Raw genomic sequence first — 8,250 nt, forward strand, 5'->3', positions numbered from 1 at the left:
AAGCAAGTTTTTAGGTACAGTTACAACTAAGGATAGTTGTGAATCAGAGTTACCCCTGCTTTTGTTGAAATGTACATTTCTGTATTACTAAGTGGTTTCCAAGATGCTTTCAATTGCTGAGCTTACTTTTTGTTTTGGAGGTTGGAGGAAGTTTAACCATACTTTCCCATTTCTCTGAATACAGTGCTGATACAATCGGGTATTTTTCACCCGTTCGAGGTACAGAAGAAGGTAGTTTTCACCTAGGAGGTGCTCTTTTTGTTTTTTTTCTCTCTTCATATTTAGCCTGTCAGCCATACTTCAAATTAATGCAAATCCAGGCTCATAATGGTATTATTAACGTCTGCTGATGCTCATATTTAAAAAATTAGAATAAAAAAGAGCCTTCAAACTATATTTTACATCATTTAGTCTGTAAATCAGATCAGAAGTTGTGTCAGCATTTTATGGTGCATCAAGTTATGAAAATTTCCTGAGGGAACACTCACTTGTTTTAGATTTCCTGTTGATAAATGTTAGACAGACAGTTGTTGAATTATTTGACATCTGTTGCTTTCATGCACTGCTTGTAGCATCTATGCTCTATATTCATTTCCCCCTTAGCTGTAGTTGTCTAACTTTATCAGGGCAGTAGCGGTGTGACAAATTCATCTCTTTACCTAAACTGATAACTGAAACTGTACATAGACTTTTATTTGATTACTGCTCTCTGATACCCATTGTTGGTGACCTCTGTGCTGTCATGACAGTTTATTAAAAGTCAACATTCTTAGTATGCCCTACATGCCTTCTATGTAATAATCTGTTATTATTGATTGTTACTATATTTAAACAACTTTTATAAAATGGAAAAAACTAGATAAAAATAAAATTAACAGCATGATTCAAAACAACAACAACAACAAAAAGTTGACATTCATATTTATTTTATAGCTTGGTGCTGTCCTGAGGTTTATAAAAATGAAACATGGTAGTAATGGGTGATCTGAAGCACTGAGGTGCATATTTTCATCTGACAGACATGTCTGCTGGCCCATGAATTATAAGCTAATGTTCTTTAAGATGTTTTCATAACCTTCCACTTACATAGCACTGTTTACACTAAGAGAAAAATAGGGTGGGTATCAGAGAGCTTGTTTGACTTGTGCTGTTGGTCCATGTTTGGGAGTACTGAAAAATAAGCTATGATTGTACAGAATCTTGAAAAGTAGGATTCTAGAGTAACAGTTAAGAAAGAGCACATGGGGGTGCCTGGCTGGCTCAGTTGGTGGAGCATGTGACTCTTGTTCTCAGGGTCATGAGTTCAAGTCCCAGGAGCTTGTTTGAGACTCCAGTACCAGGTCAGGACATCTCCTTAATGTTCTTTCAGTGGTATCACACTTTTGTGCCTAAGACTGCAGAAGGCAAGAACTGTATAAATAACGGTCCCTACAAGGATCAGACTGGCTAGCATTTATAGAAATAATTAAAAACACATATAATTAAATTCTAAGTGTTTTGAGGCAATGCAGTGCTACATACATTCAGAGAAAATAATGAGCAGTAGGACTGAGGGTAGTTAGGTAGACTTTATGGAGGGATTTAAGCTGACCCTTGATGAACGAATAGGATTTGGAGAGTAGGAGAGCAATGAAAGAGGCATATCAAACAGGTAAGAGCAAGGGCGCAGAATGAGAATTGTTCTAAAACTTCTATAGAGGACAGCGATCAGCTTGACTTGTATTGTTGGTCCATGTCTGGGAGTACTGAAAAATAAAATTAAGGTATGATTGTACAGAACCTTGAAAAGTAAGATTCCAGAGTAACAGTTAAGAAAGAGCACATAGGGATTCCTGGCTGGCTCAGTTGGTGGAGCATGTGACTCGATCTCGGGGTCATGAGTTCAAGTCCCACATGTGGTGTGCAGTTTACTTAAAAAAAACTTCTAATTACAAGAAAAGTACATAAACAAAACCTAGCATGATATATTATTCATATAAACAGCATAGTTCAGCAAGGTATATTTTTAAAAAATGAGCAGAACTTCAATTTGCGGCGGAGGGGGGCGGGGAGTGAATCAATACTATTACCTATAAGAGAAGAATGGTTGACCGGGGCACCTGGCTGGCTCAGTTGGTGGAGTGCGCAATTCTTAATCTTGGGGTCATAATCTACACCATGTTGGGTGTAGAGATTACTTACAAATAAAATCTTTAAAGAGAGGAGAGAAAGAACAGTTGGCCAGGAAACCAGAGACCGCTGTGAGGTCCAAAATGCTTGTTAGTATGAATGAACTGTTAATAGGAGAAGAACTAATCAGAGTAGTGTCCACTATAAAGAGTTTGATAGGGCGCCTGGGTGGCTCAGTTGGTTAAGCGACTGCCTTCGGCTCAGGTCATGATCCTGGAGTCCCTGGATCGAGTCCCGCATCGGGCTCCCTGCTCGGCAGGGAGTCTGCTTCTCCCTCTGACCCTCCCCCCTCTCATGTGCTCTCTCTCGGTCTCTCTCTCTCAAATAAATAAATAAAATCTTTAAAAAAAAAAAAGAGTTTGATAAGTAGGGGCACCTGGGTGGCTCCATCGGTTAAGCGTCCAACTCTTGGTTTCAGCTCAGGTCGTGAGATCAAGCCCTGCATCTGGCTCTGTCCTTAGTGCAGAGTCTTCTTAAGATTCTCTCTCTCCTTTTCCCTCTTCCCTTCCCCACACGCTCTCTCAAATAAATCTTAAAAAAAAAAAAAAAAGTTTGGTAAGTAGAAGTAGCTGGGAAGGGCAGTAGAATATAGCGATTAGGTAGATGAACTTGAGAGTTAAAGACTGGGGGTTCCAAGCCCGGTGCTGTCATTTCCCAGCTGCAAGCCTTTAGGCAGAGGACCTAATCTTTGTGGCTGACTTCCTTCCTTTGTAGAATGGGGATAACAATAGTACCTGTCTTTGGGGTTGTGAGAATTAAATGTTTTTTCAATCTGAAGCACTTAGTACTCTCTGGCATACAGTAAGCCCTCGTTAAATAGTAATTCATATTACCAGGGTAATTTCTATAGTCATTGCTTCTTTTTTTTTTATAATACTTTTTTTTATTATGTTATGTTAATCACCATACATCATTAGTTTTTGATGTAGTGTTCCATAATTCATTGTTTGCGTATAACACCCAGTGCTCCATGCAGAATGTGCCCTCCTCAATACCCATCACCAGGCTAACCCATCTTCCCACCCCCCTCCCCTCTAGAACCCTGTTTGTTTTTCAGAGTCCATCGTCTCTCATGGTTCGTCTCCCCCTCCGATTCCCCCCCTTCATTCTTCCCCTCCTGCTGTCTTCTCCTTCTTCTTCTTCTTTTTTTTTTAACATATATATAGTCATTGCTTCTTAAGGTGATGGTTAAGATTAAATGAGATAGTACTTAGTATAGCAGCTGGCACATCACTAAATGAATATTAGATGTTAGCTACAATTTTATTATTACCTATAAAATTGGATTGGAGATAGGTTTTGAGACAGGGTCAGTAGGGCTGATTTGAACCAATTAGCACACTGATACACAAAACAAAACGGATGTTTAGCTCAGATTCTGACTTCTCTGTATTGGAATCAGTTGAGTGATCTGCCCTCAAACTGGGTTAGTAGCCATCCTTAACTCTAGCCCCACGCAGTCCCCAGCTTCCTCCTCTCCCTACCAGCTTTTGAACCTGAGCCCTAACACATTACCATGGCCAAGCCTTATCAAGTATGGCAGCCCGCTTTCCAAAGACCATCAAAAACTGGGCAAGAGACACATTCAGGGAAAGAGAAGAAAGTTAAAGACTCCAGGGACTGAATATTGCTGATTGAAGGCATTCCCCCACTGTCATCCTTTGAGTCCTGGAAATATACATAACCCAAGTGGATAGGAGGCGTTTAATCTAGAGCAGTCCTGCAGCCTCTCTCCTCTTCTGAGAAGGCAAATTTTGCACTGGGTAACCGTTGAGCTGGATAGGCTACTCCTCCCTCCAGAGCCTCTGCTAAGAGATAATTGCCTAGTTTTTTCTCTCAACATTTCTACTAAGCTTACTCTTGAAAGAATGCCTAGGATATTACACTGCTTGATAGCTATGCCATGTTTGTAAGCAAGCAGCCTGTGATATTGTTTCCTGGACCTGAGAAAACTTTCACCCAAGGGCTCCCTGACCCTAAGCCCAGCTGCTACTCCATGCTGGTTAGAAAAGACTTTCAGGCTTTGCTGGTATACATGGCTTGTAAATAGGCCCTGTTACTGTTTAAATAAATGTCTATCACTGGGCGCCTGGGTGGCTCAGTTGGTTGGGCGACTGCCTTCGGCTCAGGTCATGATCCTGGAGTCTCGGGATCGGGTCCCACATCGGGCTCTCTGCTCGGCGGGGAGTCTGCTTCTCCCTCTGACCCTCCCCCTCTCATGCTCTCTCTCTCTCATTCTCTCTCTCAAATAAATAAATAAAATCTTTTAAAAAATAAATAAATAAAATAAATGTCTATCACTATCAGAAATATATTTTACATCATAGCCCAGTACCTAAAAAAAAAACCCACATACAGATCACACATGTGTCATAAAACTATGTTTACCCTTACTGTATGCAATTCCCTCTGCTATTTCTATTCTCTCTGTCCCTGTAAAGCAAATTGCTGGTTATGACTCACTAAAAATGTCAAAGTGGACTAATGACTTGGAACTTAAGTTTGAAAACCACTGCTTTATATCTCCCGTGGTGTTTTGAAGAATTTATACTATTCTAGACATGTCCGAGAGGAAGGATAAATCTTACCACCAGGAGGACTTAATTCTTGTGTGGCTGTGCAAAGGGGTGATGAGGAAGAAGATAGATATCCAAGACCAAAGAATGCCAGGAAACTCAAGAGCAAGGCTACTTGGAGTTTCTTTCCTGTAATTGGTAATAGCCACCTCCTCAGAACTGGGTCTCCAAATGAACAAAAACAATTTCTTGGCAGTCGATTGAACACCCACCCATACCTCAATTGAGGAAAATGCTGGGCATAGATTTGGAATTCTCACTCCTACCTTAAAACCTCCCTACCCATCAAGGCACTTGCTCGTGTGCTACTTTCTCCATCAAGCCTCCTCTGATTCATTCTTGCAACAGGTAATGTATGTAGTAGAGAAGTAGAGAAAAGAGTATGAATCAGGCAGAATTGGGTTCCAATCTCAACTCTTCCTGCATTATTTTGGACAATTACTTAAGCTCAGTATCTGTTTCAGTGAAATGGGGATAATCATTTTTCTTGCAGAATTATTCTGAAGGTGAAAGGAGATGACATCTTTGAAGGCTCCTTATTACTTGCCAGGTAACAGGCCTTCTTCTGTAAATGTTCATGTCCCTCATTCCTCTTGGTAATTACTGTGTCTTCCAAACATCCAGGTGCTGTGTTTCTCCTAAGACCTGACTCTCTACTTCATGCTGTATCAGCAGGTGTATTTTATCTGCCCCACAGGACCAGCTCCTTGAGTATAGGGTCCGTTGGCCATCCATATTTGTGTCATACACAGTATGTAGCAGAAGGTGCTCATAAAATATTTGTTTACTTATTGAAGAATGTCAACAAAAATAACATGGCCCTATCAAAATAAAAAGACATTTAAAACTTCTGCCCACAAATGTGACAAACAACTGGACAAAAGCTTACAATATAAAATAATTATGATAGGAGGGCACTGACCACTAGGACCGTAAAGAATTCGTGACAGTTTATCACACCAGTATTCCAAGTTCATTGGATTAAATGAGCAGAGAACGTATAATACCAGAAGACAGTGGCCCAGGTCTTCAAACACAAAGAAACTCAAACAGCACTACATGGCCGAGCTTCTCTTTGAGTGAGAAAAAAACTATGTATAAGAGTGTGTTTAGGGGCGCCTGGGTGGCTCAGTCGTTAAGCATCTGCCTTCGGCTCAGGTCATGATCCCAGGGTCCTGGGATCAAGCCCCGCATCGGGCTCCCTGCTCCGCAGGAAGCCTGCTTCTCCCTCTCCCACTCCCCCTGCTTGTGTTCCCTCTCGTGCTGTGTCTCTCTCTGTCAAATAAATAAATAAAATCTTTAAAAAAAAAAAAAGTGTGTTTATACGTATCTACATACACAACAATGAAATCCAGCCAATTAGGAGGGAAATTCTAATTTAAAGCTTAAGAAAGTGAATTATTTGGTAAATGATTTATTCAACCAGTATTTGTTTGTGTCAGACACTCTTCTTGTTGCTTGAATAGCTCTGTGAACAAAGCAAGTAACCCACGTTGGCTGTGTGAGACTTACTTTTTAGTGAAATAGAGCTGGTTTAAATATGTAACTTTACTAAGCAACTGTGGAAATTATCTTTTCTAGAACGTGAATGTTATAAGCCTGAACAAAATAAATATAACTAAACAATTGTGAAGAGGTCCCAGAAAGCATATGAGTACTAGTTTTTCATGAATTGTCTACTTTTACTGTCTAAAATTTAAAAACCATTAAAAATATTAAGCTTAACAACTCCCAACTTCTGAGAGGTTTTCATAATTCCTTTTCTTAACCTAGAAAGAGCTTTTAGAACGTAACACCCCTCGCGTTAAAGGAAAAAGTTTTCTAATTCATATTCTTTTGTTGCATTAAATTCAAGTAAAAGTCATTAAAATTAGAATATTTTCATTAAAATTAGCATCTACCATAGAGCAGTCAGGGTCTAACCAGAAACTGCTTCAAGTATTTTCAGTGTGGGGAATTTAGTGCAAGGAATTGATTATACAGGTAATGGAAAAGCTGAGAAGCCAAATGTGACCAACAAGATAACCCGGTGATTAGTGTAAGGGCCAGAAGCCATTGAGCCCATAGGCTGAAGGGACTAAGGGAAAAAGCAGCATTACCTGAATCACAGTTGGGGGGGGCGGGGGCAGAAAAAAACACAACTGCTGTCAAGAACATATCCCTCGCCTCTCCCTTCCTTGTACCCTCTAGTGTCCCAACAGTCTTCCATTAATTGACCCCAGCCAGATGCCAGCCAACACAGGAGGCTGGGATATGCAGCCTGTTAGGATCAAAACTTGAGCAATATTGATGGAGCAGAGGTAGGGCAACGAATGAGCACACAGGCCTTGCATCAAGTATGGAGTACCATATTATTATTTTTTAATATTTATTTATTTGATAGAGTGAAAAAGAGAGCACAAGTTGGGGGGAGCAGCAGAGGGAGAGGGAGAAGCAGGCTCCCACTGAGCAGGGAGCCCGATGCGGGGCTCGATCCCAGGACCCTGGGATCATGACCTGAGCTGAAGGCAGCCGCTCAATCGACTGAGCCATCCAGGCGCTCCAAGAATACATGTTATTTTTATAAAAGTATTGCTACCTATCTCCCCAAATAGATGTATAGATAGCTGTATATGCTGTTTACCTAGTATTAATAATAGTTATTTATGGATAGACTGATTTTGAGTGATTCTTGCAACTTTATATTTTTCAGTACTGTTTGAGGATTTTTTTTAAGTTGGATTTTTAAAAAATTTTCATCCACATATTTTGATGAGCTGAACCATCAGTGAACATCAGTTTAAAACTATGGTAAATTTAGGCAGAGTTCTTGAATCATGAACATAAAGTGTTTTCCAGTATTATTACCATGTAACAATATGTTAATTTCTGTAACTGATAAGCTTTCTGAATCCACTCAGGTAAGTTTAAATTAAACGTGAGGCCAGTTAATTATGCATTGTATTTTTATAAGAGCATTTCCCCCATTTCATTGGTAAATATTTTTGTGTATCTCAAAGAATTAATATGGTCACAATATCATTATCACATTGTTTTTTTCAAAAAGTCAATGTCATGGGGGAAAAATGTGTAGGAGGACTTTTCTACATTAATAAGACTAAAGAGCTATACCAAATAAATGCAATGCTTAAAGCTTCATTTGATCCAAATTCAGAGGGAAACAGCTATGAAATATATTGGGGAAATTTCAATATGAATTGGCTAAAAGATAATATAAGGGAATTACTTTCTTAAGAGTAATAATGATATTTTGGGGTTCCTGAGTGGCTCAGTCAGTTAAGTGTCTGCCTTCGGCTCAGGTCATGATCCCAGGGTCCTGGGATCGAGCCCTGCATCGGGCTCCCTGCTCCACCTGGAGCCTGCTTCTCCCTCTGCCTCTGCCTCTGCCTCTCTCTTTCTCTCTGTCATGAATAAATAAATAAAAATCTTTTAAAAAATAATGATATTTTGGTTAGGAAATGCATGCTGACAGAGATAGAGTATCATGATGTCCACAAGATACTTT

Source organism: Neomonachus schauinslandi, chromosome 12 (genome assembly GCF_002201575.2).
Source record: "Neomonachus schauinslandi chromosome 12, ASM220157v2, whole genome shotgun sequence".
NCBI classification, from domain to species: domain Eukaryota; kingdom Metazoa; phylum Chordata; class Mammalia; order Carnivora; family Phocidae; genus Neomonachus; species Neomonachus schauinslandi.